Source organism: Ceratotherium simum, chromosome 34 (assembly GCF_057802395.1).
Source record: "Ceratotherium simum simum isolate JZ-2026a chromosome 34, ASM5780239v1, whole genome shotgun sequence".
Lineage (NCBI taxonomy): Eukaryota > Metazoa > Chordata > Mammalia > Perissodactyla > Rhinocerotidae > Ceratotherium > Ceratotherium simum.
In genome coordinates this window covers 12,297,662-12,316,224 of record NC_141933.1, presented here as the reverse complement: position 1 = coordinate 12,316,224, position 18,563 = coordinate 12,297,662, and the positions used below count along the sequence as shown (strand labels likewise).

General features: G+C 47.4%; 1 protein-coding gene across 3 annotated transcripts in view; it reads right to left on the bottom strand.

The window, feature by feature from the left end:
• Positions 1-9,690, bottom strand: part of VPS37C (VPS37C subunit of ESCRT-I) — a 28,452-nt gene extending 18,762 nt beyond the window's left edge. The window contains exon 1 of one of the 3 annotated variants that reach the window (XM_014792871.2): positions 9,462-9,690. The gene's annotated coding sequence lies outside the window, so the exon portion shown is untranslated. The remainder of the gene's footprint in view (positions 1-9,461) is intronic. The other 2 variants (XM_087422843.1, XM_087422842.1) reach the window with 2 other exon arrangements.
• Positions 9,691-18,563: the final 8,873 nt, after the last annotated feature.

Here is an 18,563-nt window from a genome sequence, read left to right as displayed (position 1 = left end):
CCCCAAACCCCCAGTGCACAGAATAGATCACAGAGGCCATGCTCTGGGGGAAGGGGCAGAGGAAGAGAGACCTGCTGTCCCAGCTCTGCCCTCCCCCGAGAACTCAAGCAGGCTGGGAGGCACCTTCCCAGACACCATTGCCCTGACCCCTCACCTCCGTTGATCCCAACCCTTCCGCTGCCCCAGCCCCCTCCTCCACCCTCTTTCAGCTGCGACACCTCACCAGCAGGGCCCAGAGGGAGGGAGGGCTCTGCAGGGCAAATGCTACGTGGTACCCACAGGGCACACGGAGGGCAGGATGAAGTCTTCGGGAGAGGGAGCCAGGAAAGCGTCACAGAGGAGCTGACATCTGAAGGATGGAGACAGTACAGGAAAGAGTATTCCAGGCAGAGGCAGCACGGGTAGAGCTAAGGAGTCCTTGAGGGCAGGGGTGGAACCAGGCTTTACCACCTACAGCCCAGTTCCCCGCTCCAAGGCTCGCTGTCCCACTGGTAAAGGAGGGACGATGACAGTCACTACAGCTAACTTGAAGAGCGCTTCCTAAGTACAGAGCACTGTTCTAGGCACTCTGTCTGCAGTAACTCACACGATGCCCACAGAGGCCTTCACCGCTATATAGCCTTGGTTCTCCTCATTTTACAGACGAGAAAACTGAGTGGAAGAGAAGTCTAGTGCCTGCCCACAGTCTCACTGCGGGAAATGGTAGAGCCTGAATTTCACCCGGGGTGTCTGGCTTCGGGGTCGCGCTCTTCAGCAGGGCACCATGCCATCTCTCAGTCAAGTCCATGTCCGTGAAACACAGTGCCCAGCTCTGGGTACAAACTTAATAAATGGACATTACTACTGATATCTTTCAACCAGACACCTAAAGAATAGGGCTTGTTTATGTTCAGAACCCAGCATAACACTGTCCTCAACAAATACTAGTCTGGCAACTACTCTCCTTTACCAGCCCTCAGGATAAAGAAAAAGTCCTTGGCTGTGCGCACAGGGCCCTGGAGCCCCAGGTATCCTAGCGGCACCAGCAACAGCGCCTCCTTCTGACCTCGGCACTGCAGGGGAAGCCCAAGGATAACAGGCTCAGAGTCTGGAAGATAGCCCTGAGCTCTCGGTCACTCTTGGGCAGGCTACTTAATCTTTCCATACCTCGGTTTCTTCTACACAGCAGGGCTTTCACAAGGATGACATGAGTTAGTGCCTGGAAGGTCTAATGCCCGGCTCTCAGGCCGGGCTCAATAAATGGTCATGATTTTCATCACACACTCAGCCCATTCCTACCTCTGCGACTCAAGTACTTCCCACGTGGACACCAAGGAGAGGGAAGGGAGATTCCTCCTGAGACCACAGCAGTCAACAGAGTAACATAACTCTGATGGCTGGATGTAACTCAGATCAATAGCATTCAGCTTCAATCAATATGACGGCCAAGAAACAGGTTATTTAATACATAGCCCATTCTTGAAACTTCCTGACAATAAAACACAACCCAGCCACTTAGCAAAGCCTCGTCCTTCTCTGGCCCATGGCTCTGCCTTGAAAAGAAAACCATGCTAAGTTACTTCACACCAAACTTCCATTTGTTTCTCCTTTGTCCCAACTGTTCAGATGATGGCAAAGATCTTGAATCTGCTGCAGACAGCCCCCACCCTCACCCCACACTTTCTAATCTGCACGGAGCAAGCTGAGCCAGCAGGTTCAGCCATCCCTTTAGGAAGGATCAAGATTAAGGTCAAGGCAAAGACACACTCAGGACAAATATCCAGGAGCCTGTATGGGGTCACTCAAGGCGTGTTTATTCAAAGTCCAAAACGATGGGGTTCAGTGTTCTCGCTGATTTTGGGCCATCCTAGGCTGGTATACAGTGGGGTAGCTGTAGACCCTACCCTGACCAGTCATGTCTGACCCTATGAACTTCTGGGTCCAGCAGAGGAAAATAGGTGTGTTGAGGGCAACAGTGTAGCCACAAAAAAAGAGAAACCAGGCCAGAGCCTCCTCATGTCTGCTCTTGACTCAGGCAGGAATCCACGAAGGCCATTACCAATCAGGTAAAAGGTGGCAACACCGTTATCAGCAGCTGCACTGAGCTCAGGACTCATTTTCAGGCTCGTGCAGAATGTCCACTCTGAGTCAGCCTCTCCAGCAGCTGCCCGCCTCATTCTAACCCACATACTCCAGTATCTCTAGAGAACACAGAACTCAGAGGTTCTCACGTCTGTGCTTAAAACTTTCCACAGCTCCCTAGTGTTTTGGTATTACATTCAAAATCTTGCGCTCCTCGGCTTGGCTTTCAAGGCCCTGTATCAGCGGACCCCAAATCTCCCTTCCAGCTAGATCCCCCTCTGCTCCCCCTTGGGCTGCTCACCTTACCCCGATTCTTTCCATTACACCTTCTATTCCCAGAGCAGAAAACATGCTTCTGATCACTTGACAAATACTCTGCATCTATATAAAGATCAACACGACAGGGATCCTGCCCTCAAGGAGTCCTCAGCTCTGCTGCTCTGCCTTGGCTCCTGCTGTTCCCTCTGCCTGGAATACTGGAAGGTGTAGGAACACCTTCTCCAGCTTGAGAATGCCTGCCTGTCCTTCAAATGTCAGCTCCTCTGGGAAGCGTTCCTTGCTCCTTCTCCCAAAGAATTCATCCTACCCTCCCCTGGTGCTCTGTAAGCACCACCTAGCATTTACTATGTAGAAATCAGCATATTTCTTGGGCAAGGATGTGAGCTCCCCAAGGGCACAGCCCACGTCTCACTCATGTCGGCCTCCCAGCACCTAGGTCAATGCCTGGCAGGCACAAGGCACTCAGTGAGTGCTGACCGGACAGGGACTTCCGCTCTCAGCCAACATAGAGGACCAGGGCCCAGGTTTATTCTCCTGCCTCAAACAACCAAAAATCCAAATAAACGAAACAACAGTTTTCAGACATGAGACATCAGGTAGTGCAGGAGAGTGATTCCCAAGAGGAGGAACAAACATGGTGAGCCCTACAATTGCCCCAACGTACTGCCGAGAGAGAGTTTCCAGGCCATGGCACAGGGAGAGGGGCCCAGGCAGAGCCCAACAGTCTCCCCACATTGAGGAGAGGGAGTTGGGAGTCCAGGGAGGCCAAGGTACCCAGAGTTCACAGGGCCAAATACCAGAGAAGAGAGAGCTACACAAAGAGAGAACTCTGGAAATCTGCAGAGGGGCCCCCTCCAGTTTTCAGCTGATGCTGACAGTACTGATCAGGTGTAGAGAAACAATCCTTGGACCTCAAATTGAGCCAAGAATAATTCGTGTCCCCAGCAGCCAGGGTGGAAAAACCTCATAATTCATAGGACATCGGTAGAACATGGAAGAGGGTATTGCCTTGGTAGTGGGGAAAATTAACCCTGCTCTAAAGGCTGTTCTGATCCCAGCTAAAAAAGCTTAAGGGCAAGTCTTTAAGGGATCAAACTGTTTCCAAGTAACTTAACAGTGTCCCAAAATAATGTCAAGAATATTTATAGAAATACAAAAATATCCAGCACCCAACAGGGTAAAACGCACAACATCTGACAGCCAACCAAAAATTACCAGACATGCAAAGAAGCAAGAAAATATGCACCATAATGGGGAAAAAAATCAATCAATAAAAACAGACTCAGAAATATAAATAACAGAATTAGCAGGCAAAGACATTAAGATGGTTACTACAACCATATTTCATATATTCAAGAAGCTAAAGGAAAGACTGAGCATGTTAAGTAGAGGCATGGAAAATATAAAAAAGACCTAAATCAAACTTCTAGAGACGGAAACTACAATATCTGAGATAAAAAGGATAGTGGATGGAAATAACCGCAGATTAGGCCTGCAGAAGAAAAGATCAGTGAACTTGAAAAAATAGCAAAAGAAATTATCCAAAGCAAACCCAAGAGGAAAAAAAACTGGGGGAAAAAATAAATCAAGCATCAGAGAGCTGTGAAACAACTTCAAGCATCCTAATATACATGTAACTGGAGTCCCCAAAGAAGAGAGAGAAAGGAAAATAGAGAAAATATCTGAAGGATTACTGGCTGAAAAATTTCCAAATTTGATGAAAACTATAAACCCAGAGATCCAAAAAACTCAATTAACCCAAGCACAAGAAATATAAATAAAAATACATCAAAGCACATCATAACTAAATTGTTTGAAACCAGTGATAAAAGAAAAGCAGCCAGAAGGAAAAAAGACGTATTACAAACAGAAGAACAAAAATAAGAATTATAGCAGATTACTCACATGAAACAATGCAAGCCAGAAGACACTGGAACCACATCTTAAAATATTGAAAGAAAAACAGTCAACCTAGAATTCTACAGCCAAGGAAAATACCTTTCAAAAACAAAGGCAAAATAAAGACTTTCTGAGACATCCAAAAGCTGAAAGAATTCATCACCAACAGACCAGCACTACAAGAAATGTTAAAAAAAAAAAAAAAAAAAAAAAGTCCTCAAGTCAGAAGGAGCATGAAACAAAATGGAAACCTGGACCTACACGGAGGAATGAAGAACACCAAAAATGATAAACATGTAAGTAAATATAAAAGATCTTTTTTCGGGGCCGGCCCAGTGGCGTAAGCGGTTAAGTGTGCGCGCTCCACTGCAGCAGCCTGGGGTTCGCTGGTTCGGATCCCGGGCCACACACCAGTGCACCAATTGTCAAGCCATGCTGTGGCAGCGTCCCATATAGAGTGGAGGAAGATGGGCATGGATGTCAGCCCAGGGCCGGTCTTCCTCAGCAAAAAGAGGAGGATTGGCAGATGTTGGCTCAGGGCTGATCTTCCTCACAAAAAAAAAAAAGATCTTTTTTCTTTTTTTTTAAATCTCTTTACAAAATAATTGACTAAAGCAAAAATAATAACAGCGTATTGTGGGATGTATAACATATGTAGAAGCGTAACATGTGACAACAATAACACAAAGGCCTGGAGGGAGGAAATGAAAGAATACAATTATAAGATTCTTATACCGTATGTAAAGTGGTTTAATATCACTTGGTGATAGACTGTGACAAGCTAAAGATACATACTATGAATCTTAAAGCACCCACAAAAATAAAAAAAATAGTTATAGCTAATAAATTACCAAAGGAAAAAAAATGGGAAAACATTACTTAATTCCTAAGAGATTAGGAAAAAAGTGAAATGGGAAGAAAGAACACGGTACATATTGAAAACAAATAGCAAGATGATAGAGTTAAACCCAACTACCAAACACATAATGCTGTTTCAGTCAACAAACCTCATATATGGCAGTGGTCCCATGCAATTAGGACCATATAGCCTAGGTGTGGAGTAGGCTATACCACCCAGGTTTGTGTAAGTACACTCTATGACGTTCACACAACAACGAAATCACCTAACAATGCATTTTTCAGAATGTATCCCCATTGTTAAGTGATGCACAACTGTATAGTAACAATTATATTACATGTAAATGGTCTAAACATCCCAATTAAAAGGCAGAGATTGTAAGACTGGATTTTACAAAATGCAAAACCCATCTATATGCCACCTACAAGAAACCCACTTTAAATATAAAGACACAAATAGTTTAAAAGGATGTAAAAAGACACACCATGCTAACATGAACTTTTTTAATCCCTATCCATTTTTTTTAATTGTGGTAAAACATACATAAAATTTACCATTTTAACCAACTTTAAGTGTAAAGTTTTGTGACACTAATTATATCAACATTGTTGTACAACCATCACCACCATCCACCTTCAGAACTTTCTCATCATCCCAAACTAAAACTCTGTGCCCCTTAAACATTAATTTCCCATTCCCCCCTCCCACCAGCTCCTGGCAATCATTATTCTTCTTTCTGTCTCTATGAACTTAACTACTCTAGTAAGCTTATATAAGAGGAATCAGGCAATATTTGTCCTTTCGTGGCTGGCTTGTTTCACTTAGTGTTATTTCTTCAAGGTTCACCCCATGTTGTAGCATGTGTCAAAATTTCCTTCCTTTTAAAGCTGAATAATATACTATTGTATGTATGTACCACATTTGTTTATCCATTCATCTGTCAATGGACACTTGGGTTGCTTCCACTTTTTGGCTATTGTGAATAACGCTGCCATGAACATTGGTGTACAAAGATCTGTTTGAGACTTTGCTTATACTTCTTTAGAGCATATACTCAGAATTGGAATTGCTGGATCATATGGTGATTCTATGTTTAATTTTTTGAGGAACTGCCATACTGTTTTCCACAGCAGCCATGCATTCTACATTTCCACCAGGAAAAAATAAGAGTTCCAATTTCTCCACATCCTTGCCAACACTTCTGGTTTTTTCAATAATAGCCATCCTAATGGGTGTAAAGTGGTATCTCCTTGTCACTTTGATTCACATTTCCCTAATGACTAGTGATATTGAACATCTTCATGTGCTTATTGGTCATTTATATATCTTCTTTGGAGAAATGTCTATTCAAGTCCTTTGCCCATTTTAATCAGGCTGTTCGTTTGTTATTGAGTTGTAGGAGTTCTTTATATATTCTGGATATCAATCCACTAACACTAATTTTTTAAAACCTGGATTGGCTATATTAATATGAGACGAAACAGATTTCAGAGCAAAGAATATTACCAAGGATTAAAAGGGTTATTTCATGGTAAAGGAGGTCACTTCATCAAAGGAACATAACACTCCAAAATATTTATGTACTCAATAACAGAGCTTCAAAACACATAAAGCAAAAACTGACAAAACTAGAAGGAGAAATGGACAAAACCACAATTACAGTCAGAAGTTTCAATGCCCCTCTTTCAATAACTGATAAAACAAGTAGATAGAAAAGCAGTAAGAACATAGAATACTCGAACAGCACTACCAACCAACTTGATTTGACAGACATTTATAGAACACTCCACTCAACAACAGCAGAAAACATTCTTCTCAAGTGCTCACAGAACATTTACCAAGGGAGACCATATCCTGGGCCATAAAACAATTCTCAGTAAATTAAAACAATTCAAACCATACAAAGGACATCCTCTGTTTACAAAGAAATTAAATTAGAAATCAATCTTTACTAGACAAAAAGAGAATAAAGTAATACTACAATGCTGACTTTGCCTCTTTTACAACTTGTAATCCTGCTGAGGAGGGAGCAGATAAATTAGCTGTGGGACTAAAAGTACTTATATGTCTCCAGTGCCAGGCATAACCTGATGTGGGTTATCTGTTTGATGTTCATGCTTGAGTCTCTCCTTCTCTCTCCTCTCTGGCCCATCCTAAGCCCCAGGGGCTCCACTTACCAGCCCCAGCTAAATCATGACAAACCTGTTTGGTATTTGCTCAAGTCTTTCACACAAACTAGTGAAGGGGAGAGAAATGCAGTGGAGGGTGCACCTGCTACGTAAACATGCCTTTAAAGCTTCCAAAACCTCAGAAATTGTTGCCATTACAGAGATCTCTCTGTTATGGGGCAACTAACCAGGCACAGACTGGAACCTTCTGAAAACTCCAGACCCTGAGCAGAAACTAAGTTTCCAAACAACAGAGACCTAATTGGATTAAAACAAGGTCTCCAATAACTTGATTATGTCAGTCTGGAAAAACCCAACTAGTACTGGCCAACAGTGTCCAGAGATGATTCACATGGCTAGCTACTCTGATGCCCTTTTAACGGCAGATTTATGTCAGATTAGCAAATTTCACAGCAATAAGCAAAAAGAAAACAAGAATCCTTAGAAATAATCTCACTTCCAAGCTCAGTAAATCTCCAAACTCCTTAAGGCAGCGCTTCCCAAACCTGCCTTACAATAAGAATCACTCAGTGCCTGTGTTAAAAATACAGATTTCTGGGACCCCTCCAGACAGTCTAAGCAAGAATCTCCAGAGGTGTGGCTCTGTATTTTTAAAAGCATCACAGATGATTCTGAAGGTCCAGCAAGTACATGAGCTTCGAAATGAGACTACTGGTTAAAAATCCCAACTTGGCCACTCACTGGCTACGTGACCCTAGCCAAATTATCTAAAATCTCTACGACTCACTTTTCACCTGTGAAATGGGATCACCACTTACCCTAAGTGTTCTCTGAATTCGGTATGTTCACAAAGCCCCTAGAACAGTGCCAAGAGCACACAGCAGCCAAGCAAGAAGTCAGAGCTATTGCTCCCTAAAAACAGCCACCAGGAGCTGCCCAGATGAAGAAGTCTACAATGAAAATTTTCTACCTAACGGAAATTACAAAGGCATCACGCCAGATTCCCGAGATAATCTAGAAAAACGCTTTTCTGGTCACTATGACTGCCAAGAACAAAGACTCTCACTTCAGCATCCAGTAGTTCACCCCAAGTCCTCACTCCCACCCAGAACCAACAAGTTCGGGCTTGTGCCCCGTTCAGCTTTGGACAACAGCCAGAGAAAAGTCTTTCCTTCCTGAACCCCTTTGTCACCACCACCTCCAGCTCTAGGGCCGAAGGTCACAGACCTGAGAGTCAGGTGGCAGCATCTTGGGTGCAGCAGTAGGAAATGGAACTCCTGGCTAAGAGGCAAGGAGGTAATGAAGCGGGTGGAAGAGGCCTGAGTCAGCAACAGCAGTACTGGGATACTGCTGAAGCCAAAGGAAGTGAGCCTGTGAAGTTTCCAGAGCTAAAGGTGGACGTTTCTAGGGTGAGTGAGCCCTAGCACTGCGTAGCTGAAAAAGCACTGAGGCATAGGGTCAACTCTGCCAGTAACTCACAACATAGCCCCAGGTAACTCCTTCCCCATCCATAAAGTGGAAAAATAGGCACCTCACCAGCCGTGGGGGGGAAACAAGGAGGAACCAGACACATACTGGAGACATATATATATATATATATATATATATATCCAGTGTGTATATATATATATATATATATATATATATACACACACACACACACCCCAATGCCCTTTGTACCCACTGGGTCCAGTGGTAAGGAATGGTCAGTGATACTGGGCGGTCCAAGTCTGGGTTGAGACAAAAGGATAAGAACAGAGCCAAGGCTGAAAGCCCTGTCTTCTCACCGCTCTAGGGAAAGGGCACAGGCCGGGGAGTCAAAGACCCGAGTCCCTGAGACCTTTCTCTGCCACCGGCTCCCCTGTGCCCTCTGGCAAGTCAGCCCCCACTCTTAGCCCTGTTTCCCCATCTGTACAATGGGCAAACGGGCTCCAACATCACTAGAACTGTGACCAGCAGGACACCGAGATCGGGGGTGGAGGATGGAGGGTGGCGGTGTGGGGTGAGGCGCGGCTGGAGGCGAGACTGCTGGGAAGCCCCGGCAGCGCCTCTCGCCCTCCTCTCCCGCCCTCCCACCGCCAGGGGCAGGGGCGCCGGCCCTCGGCGGGAGTCACGAGCCCCTCGCGCCCAATCACCGGCCTCCGCCAGGGGGAGGCGGGCAGGCGGGGGCGCGCCGGGAGCCAGCGCCAGCGCCACCCCCATGCCCGTCTCGCCCCTCCCCGGGCCCTGCTCACCTGCCCCGGCCACCTCCACCGCCGCCACCGCCGCCGCGGGTTCAAGCACTGCCGGCGCCCACACTTCCGGGTCCGGAGGCCCGCCCCCTCCCGCCGGATATGACCCCCTTCCAACCTCCGGGCGGGGAGCGACGCCCGCACCAAGCTTGGCGCCCCGCGGGCCTGAGTCACCACGACACCGTCTCCCCACTCCCCGCACACACACTCGCGGCCACCGGGCACCACACTCGCAGGAGAACCCACGAGACCCCGCCCGCGCGGTGGACGCCCGGCCCCGCCCCCTAGGCCTCTGGCCCCGCCCCCAGGAGGGACACCGCCCATTGGGCGGAGACCAGGCGGTCGGGCGAGTGCGCCTGCGCGGCATCCCGCCACTTCCTTGGAGGCTGCCCAAGAGGGCCCGAGAGGACGCGAATGGAATCCCAGCTTCTAGGGGCCGCCCTAGCTGGTTTGAGCTCAGACTGCGGCACCCCCACGCCAGCCAAACACCCACTTCCGTTTGCCCCAGGACTGGAGTGACCGCAGACCTAAGTGTCCCCTGGCAAACAGCAGTGCCTGTCAGTCTAGAACTGACTGGCGGGCTCTCAAAACCACTCTAACTAGTTTCCCCGAAAGTACCCTGTTTCCCAAGGCCCTAGATGACACTTTTGGTTCATTCGGTGTGGGTGGTGCTTTGTAAATTACAGACGGCCTTATGCATCCTCGCCCAGAATCCTGAGGCTGCTGACAGGTGAAGCAGGGCCCTAGTTCTAGCACTTTCTTCTCTGGGCAGCTTTTAGTGGACAACCGGGCCTGGAGGTGAATCCCGTTCCCTCCTTTGCCTCTCAGCAGCCTCTGTAATTGTAGCTTTGTAAAAGTGGGACCCCAAAAGGAGAGCGTCTTAGACCAAGGAAACCGTGCCGCCCAAAATGCAAAACCTTATTAGATGTTGAATTAAGACCATTGTTGCTAGTGACAGAAACCCAATCAAACCAGCTTCTGCAAAATGGGATTTATTGGGACACCTAACCATAAAGTCTAGAGGCGGTGGTAGCGCCAGGCACAGCGGTATTGAAGGCCTCATCCTCCTTATTTGACTCTGTCCTTTCACTTTTGTGTTAACACTCTTTCCTTTCCGTAGATAGTCTCAAATTTTCTATTTCAAATTTTAGAGAGAATGGATCTGATTGGCTAAGATAATCACCATTGCCCCTATTGGACAGAGCTTACTCTTTCCTGCCACCTCATAGGCTGCCAGGTAGCCTATGGATTAACAACCCTTGGGTCAGGTGATCACCCTTCTCCAATCAGCACCAACCCTTAGAGCGCAGAGGGATCAGTGAGGAAGGAGTCTCAGCCATTGACCTTTCTGAGACACCAGTGACTGATTTGAGGGATGCAATGGTTGGTTTTGCAAACGTTTCACTTTGAACATAATGTCAGCATGGCTCCCATTAACAGCAGCTTCCAGAAAGCTGGGTTAAAATTGTTTCTGACGGGTGGGGAAGGCCAGGGCAAATGACCTGACTTTTGTCATAAGTCCTTTTGTGCTATATAATTTTTAATCCAGTGTTATACTTCAGGGGTAAAAAAATTAGAAAACACCACTGATGGATTTGCTTGAGCTTACGTTTACCAATTCTTTCACTCACTAGTACCACGTTGGAACGTGCAATGTGGGCATAATGGCTGGAGCTAGAGTAGGCATCTTGAACTGGGAGGTGACCATGGGAATGGAGCCATACCTGGTGGCACAACAAAATAGAAGAAGCCTGAGCCCTGACACCATGGAGCACCAAGACACTGTGGGTGCCCACTTCTGGACTTCCACAGGAGAGGGAAATAAACCACCTTGTGTTAAGTCCCTGTTCTTTTAGGTTCTCTGTCATTCACGCCATTTAAGTCTCAGACTCCACTTCTAGAAAGCCCCTCTTCTACCCCCAAGACTGGGTAAGTGTCTCCCTTGTATGTTCTGCAAACACTGCACACTTTTTCCTTTCTTAGCATTTGCTACATTTTTCTGTAATTGACCATATACTCCCCTAGATGATAACTTCTGTAAGGACAGGTAGAGACTATTTTATACATCATTTTACGCAGATGCTAGAAACTCCTAAAACAATGACAATAATAACTCGTGAATGTGACAGACACAATGATTCCACTGGGGGTGTTGAGGGGAAATGACAAACTGCTGCCTACTCCGCACCAACTGGGTCATTGCCAAGTTGTCTTGCGGGGTGAGGCAGGCTGGCCCTTCTGAACTGGGGCAAAGGAGGGCAGGAGAGAAAGTGGCAGGAAATTTGACTCATCTGAGGCAGGTGGCATTGGAAAAAGGTACTCTTCCTGCCTTGTTTCTATTTTCCACCTCTGGCTCTTTTCAGCCTCCCCCGGTCCCTCCAACCCACTCTAGCCGCACCTGCTTTGGTCCTGGTCCTGTCATTTGCAATTATGTCACCACGTACCACGCATCAGTTGTACCCAATTTCATTCATATTCAGAGTGGACCTGATACGTGCAAAGAGAGAGAGAGAGAAAGAGACGGCAGTTCCTGACTCTCTTCTCTTGTTCACTCATTCCACCCACATTTGCTGAATCCTGTTCTCCTGGGACCTGTGGACGCAAAGATGAGCAGACACCATTCCAGCCTCAGGGAGGTCCCATTCTTGGTTGGGATTTGAGAGGAAAGAGGCGATCTTCCTATTCCAAGACTTCTCAGTCCTTCAGATGAACTTGATCAGGAACAAAAGATACCAAAGTAGAAATGTTCATTGTGTTTCCTCTCTACCGCCTTGTAAAAAGTGTGTGTTTGTTTGTTTAGCTCCTCAACACTGGATCTTGTTATATGGTTGACTGGATGGAGAAGTGATGGAAACAGAAGTGAGGAAGGCCAGACAGGGAGGTCAGAGTTTGAGGTAACAAAGACAGATGTTTGAGAAGCTGAGATATTGATAGAAATTTGGGAACTGGGTCGGAGAAGCCGTTTTTAAAGGAAGTTTTGCCACGTGGTCTGTATAATTGCCAATTTGGTCTTCAAGAGATCTTCTGTCAAGATTTTGTCTTTCTTTTTTGTTTCTCTGGAGTTGGAAGTCAGATCCGTCTGGCTGGTTTCTCACTCCTGCTCCTTCCTCCTGGCTCCCAAACCACGCACAACAGTTTAGCTCACACTATCCAGAAAGGTATTGTGCCTCTGAGGCAGGCACTAGTAACTACCTACAAAATTATCCATTCTCTGCTTTTCCTTAAAAACAGAGTATATTTTATGATATAGCAATGTGCCTAGTAGCTAAAAGACTGCATTTCCCAACCTCCCTTGCTGTTAGTTATGACTGGGTGACTTTGTGATATAAGCAGAAGTATTGAGAGAGCTTGGAAGGCTACTTTAAAGGAGCTAACTCAGCTGGAAGGTGAGTCTTTTTGCCTTCCCCACCTTCTTCTTAACTGCTGTCTAGATTTCACATGTGATGGCTGGAACTCCTGCAGTCATTTTGGACCATGAGGTAACCTTGCAAATGGAAACTATTCAAACTCTGGATGGCCTACCTCCAGAATTGTCTTAAGTGGGAGAAAAAATCAAGTTTTGTCTTGTTCAAGTTATGGTTCTTTTAGGTTTTTTATCATGTGCACCCAAATTTGAACTTGAAACTACTATGTAGTTAATATGGTACAGCTTTATTATTATTATTTTGGTGATTTTGGTCAATGAGTTTATATGTAACAAATTTCTTTCCTTTATTATTTTATTAAATTTATGCATAAACTACACATATACATACTCTTGTATAAATGCAAATTTGTGATTATAAACATGCTTTCTTAAAGTATAGTTTTGGGGTTTTTTTTCTTTTCATTATTTTTGCTTAGTGTCCCCACTAATTAATAGGCTAGTGTATGTCCTCTCATATAATCTCATCCAAATCTGTATCTACTGGCCAAAAGAGGGGCAGAGTGGGGAGGACCAGAGAAGAGTAAAATGTAGGCATGCGGATGAAGGGGGGTGGCCATTGTTGCGTGGCATAAATACCCTGTAGCAGGATCACACATCCCCTCCCCCACTATGCACCTGCCCCCCAGGTTTGCCATGACCTTGGAACTTACCTCGGCCACTGGAATGTGAGCAGAAGTGATGTCGCTTCCAGGTGGAAGCCTTTAAGAACCGGAGTCCAACTTGCCACACATCCCCTTCCCCTGCATCAAGAGGGAGCATCCACCAGCTTTTCCCCCCGAGTGACTGTGATGGGCAGGGCTGCCCCTGCCCACCCGTGTCGAATGCGAGTGAGCAATAAACCTTAGTTGTGTGGGACCACTGAGATTTGGGGGTTGTGTGTCTTCACAGTGTAACAGCTTATCTTCATGGAAACAGGAGGTTGTAACAGGGACAGCTAACGGTCTCCTTCTTCCTTTAGTAATCAAACCCCTAGTCTAGGACCACCCAGCTAAAGAGTACATTTCCTAGCCTCTCTTCCACCTGAAAATGCCCCTGTGACTTCATTATAGCCAATGAAATATGAGTGGAAGAAATATTTATAATCTCTGACTATGCCCTTTAAGGAAAGGGGCACACCCTGCTTCCCCCTCTCTATTTCCTGCTAGCTGGAATGCAGATATAATGACAGGAGCTGGGGCAGGCACATTTGACTAGGAGATGAAGACCACATGTTGAAGATGGCAAAGCAACAAGAAAGAATTTGGGTCCCCATCATCGTGGAGCCACCTGGACTGTTACATGAGAGAGAAATGAAATTGTATTTCATTTAAGCCCCTGTCATTTGGGCTTCGGTTACCGCAGTTAAACCTTGTAACCTAATACAGAGGGCTCTCCTGTGTGTTAGCCTTGTTTTGACAATTGGAGTATGGTGGATAGATAGCGCATCTACTTCCAGGGACTTATGAATGAGTCAGGTAAGACCCCTGCCCTTCAGCATATGCAGCAGGGGGTTCTGAAAATCAAGCAAGGGTTAAAGCCACATGGCAGGGATAGCTTCAAGGTGCTCCAGGAAACCTTGGGAGGGGAAGTTAAGCCAGTTGGGGTCTTGGAACCTAAACCACCAGTTGCCTGAAGAGGGGACCATCTTAGGTCAGAAGCAGCCCTGAGATGAGATTTCATGTACAAGTGATTTACTTCCAAGTTGCTCCCAGAGAAACCAGTGAGAGAGCAGAGGAAGGACAAAGAATGGGGACGAAGCCAGGCTTGGGTGTGACTTCCTGCAAGTCCTCCAGAGGGAAGCCCTGGCCTCTCCCACAGGGAACTCGGGAATATAAATCATGCCTCAAAAGTGCCCCAACCCAAGACAAGGGGGCGGGGCTTTCACAGCCCTCTGCTAAGGGCTACCTGTGCCCATGGGCCGTTGTATTAGATCCTCCAAGGACAAGTCACAGGTGACACTGGAAGGAAAAGCACACCGAAGACGGGAAAATGCAACCCCAGATAGTGTCGAGGTGTTCCGCCCCTTCTGCTCTCTCCAGCATCGTCTCAGGAAGCCCACCAAGGGGAGGAGCCCCTTCTAGCCTCTAAGTCAGCCACTTGTGAGGAACCGGGGAGGAGCCGCCAGCTGGAGCAGGAGTGCGTTTCCCCATGGCATTTAAACCCCGCCCTGACGCGCGCGCGCGCGCGCGCGCGCACACACACACACACACACGCAAGTTTTTTCAACTTTGAGCCTGTGGTGTCACACGGCAGCTCCCACACTCTCATCCTCAGTGGCCTTGGCGTCTGTGTGAATAAGGCCCCAGGAGGTCAGACAAACCTCCCCAACCCCTGGGCCAGCTGGAGGTCTGATGGCCTCTGGCTGCTCCTGCTCAGGCCTGGAGGCCCACAGAGCAGCCCTTCCTCCCCGAGCTGGACAGCCCCCCACTGCCAAGGTCACACAGCTGGTGAGAGACAGACTGAGGATTCGGGGCTCGGGCTCCCCCTCCTGAGTCCCAGCCCCTGTTTGTCACTGAATTACTTGGGTCCAGGGCGACCTTTTTGGTCCCTTTTGCCCTCTGGGCCGTGATTCCCCATCTGTAAAGCCAGAGACAGAACCAGATGGTCCCTCGTCATTACGTTACACTGACAGGCAGCTCCCTCTTGACCCCAAATCCTGGACACGCCCCCACATACGGCAGGTGTAACAGCTGTGAATTTGAGTCCATAATACACGATTGATTTTATACAATGCTTATAGCACTGACCACGAGTCTAAGCACCCTACACACATCAGCTCATTAGGTTCTGTTATTATTCTCCATCTGAAGATGGGGAACATGAGGCACAGAGAGGGTAAGTAACTTGTCCAAGGTCACACAGCTAGTAAATGGCCAATCTGGGATTTGAACCCAGCTCTGTGTTCTTAAGTGCTATGCTGTGCTCCCTCTTATTTTGTAAACAATGTCACAATACCTTTATTTCTTTAACTCAAGGTTAATCTCTCCCCTCCAGGCCAGAGAGAACTTATATCCCACTCTTCCTCCCCCTCCATAGAATCTTGTGAGATTTACAGACTATTGTGGTATCAGAAAAAAAAATAGTGGGGGGGCGGGTCCAGCTGCGGTGGTCACCCTTGTAGCCAGAGCTCCCTCAGCCACAGGGTGACATGCCAGTGCCCGCTGTCTGGGCAGGTCACAGAGAGTGGTGGCCTTCTCAGGGCCTGGATAGGGGCCAGGGCCAGTCCTCAGGGATCCCACCAGCTCCTCTCAAGGCCACATGCTCAGAGTCAGGCCCCAGCACCCACCTACCTACAGTCAGAAGTTCTGCCCCTTCCCGAAGACCTGACGAGAGGAGAACCAGCCTCAGCCATGCATGGAAGCCACCACCCCTCTTTCCTCCAGAGGGGTTTCCTCTTTCTTTCAATCCTGGCACTTACTCGTCTACCCACCTCCCCACCTGTGGATGCTCTCATTTAACTTGACCTTCCAAACACTGGCTGGGGTGAGAGTTTCCTTCAGTGTAGTTCTAGAACACCACAGAACTGTTAACTACCACCTCTCATCCCAGCCTAGACTATTACCTTTTCATTCTTTCTCTCCTACAGCTGTGAGAACAGGAAGGAAATGAACCTTTCCAAACATTACACACACGTAGCGCTATCTGTGCAAAATGCTTGGCAAACAGTTCGAATAACGATAGTAAGTGGATAACAGAAATTGTTATCAAATTCAGGCTCAGTCTGCCTTCTACCATTCCTAACCTTTGTCCCTGTTCCACTCTGAAATCTCATCATAGAATAAATCTAGTACCTTGTTATTGTGAAAATCTTTTAGAGATTTTAGAGTGGTCCTTATGCCCCAGCAGTCTTGATTCTCCCGTGCAAACAACCCCCCAAAATGTCTGTCCACTCTCTCTCTTCTCCATCACTCCCTCCTAACTCTCCCTCTGTCCAGTGAAATGGGAAATTGGAAGCCAAAGACCCCGACCTTCACTCGGTGTCCAAATGCCCCCCCACCCCCTTTCTGCAGCTTCCCTGTCTCTGTTTTATGTCCCTCCTTCCTCTTATAATTTTATTTATTTATTTTTCCCCTAAAGCCCCAGTAGATAGTTGTATGTCATAGTTGTACATCCTTCTAGTTGCTGTATGTGGGACGCAGCCTCAGCATGGCCAGAGAAGCGGTACGTCAGTGCGCGCCCGGGATCCGAACCCCGGGCCGCCAGCAGCGGAGCACGCTCACTTAACCGCTAAGCCATGGGGCCGGCCCCCTCCTTCCTCTTAACTCCTTTCATCTCTTGCATCCTTCCCATGTTTTAGCTTCAGTTTCCTTTTTTCTCCTCCATTCTCCACAGTCTAACATCTCACTCACCTACTCGAAGCTCCCCATTGCCCACAGGATCAATTCCACGCTCTGGGCCATGGCATTCAAGGCCCACCCGTGACCTGGCCTTTGCCCTCCTTTTCCACATTATCCTGAGTATCATTAATGCTGTTCCCCCGATTTTTCTAGTCTTCATCCTAAACTCATGCTGGAGTACAACTTGAAATTCATGTGGCCATGTCACTTGTTTGGACCAATGAAGTGTGAGCAGTAGTGACATGTGTCACTCTTGGCAAACACTTCGATAGCCAGTGCATGAGCTGGCACGTGTCCTTCCCCTGCCATGACAACAATGACATCGCAGATGGTGACATCTCCATCAGTCTGCGTCCCCGAGTGAAGATGTCCCCAATCAGAGCCCAGATGACCTGCAAGTGACAGACAGGGAAAGCAAGAGATTTGTTTATTATGTTTAAATTGAGTGTTGCTTGTTACTGCCCATTCTGACTAATACAATGTGTGACTTAGGCCCAGGACCCTCACAATCCAACCTTGCCAGCTGACTCACAATCCCTCGAGTCCATTAAGATGCCAGTGCTGCTCTCTCTGATTGACATTCCCTCCTCCCCGTGCCCAGTCAGCAAGGTCCTTTCATCCGCTGAGACTGGCTGCCACCTCTACTAGGAAGCCTTCCTAACTTTCCATCCAAGGCAGCATCAGGCATCCCCCTCCCAGGATGCCTGGAGTGTGCCTTCGTTATAGCCTGGGCATACTTGTTTTCTGACTTTTTGCTTCCTGGAGTACAAGGCCACTGCTAGCCCATTCAGACAAGGCTAGCCCCTCCTTATCCATGAGGATGAGCTCCCAGGGGCATGGCTTGGCACTGGATCATGGACTAGACTTCAGGCCACCTTCCCCCCGGCCTGGCACCTGTGTTCTGGGCGCAGTCTGCATGCTGTCCCTGCCCCCCAGGCTCTCCTCTACACAGCAAGCATTTTGCAGACTTGGCTCAGAGCACCTTCAAGAAGTGTTCCCTGAAAGAATAAATATTTCCTAATAGATGAGACTCCCTTCTCTGTTATCCTCTCCAACCTGTCCTCTCCTCTGCATCCTTTCCTGGTCCCACAAGCCCAGCATTAATGAGCAGCAGAGTGTCAAGAGCATGGAATTTGCAGTCAGCCAGACCTGGGTTCGAATCTTGGCTCCATCACCCACTAGCCACACAACCTCAAGGGAGTTGCTTAACTCCTATAAGCCTCAGTTTCCTCATCTGGAAATTGGAGACACTCTCAACCTCCTAGGGCTCCCGCGAAAAGCACGTGGGAAAATGCATTTGATATCTATGATGAGTTGGGCTCTGTGCCTGGGAGACCAGAGTGGCCGGGGAAAGCCTCACTG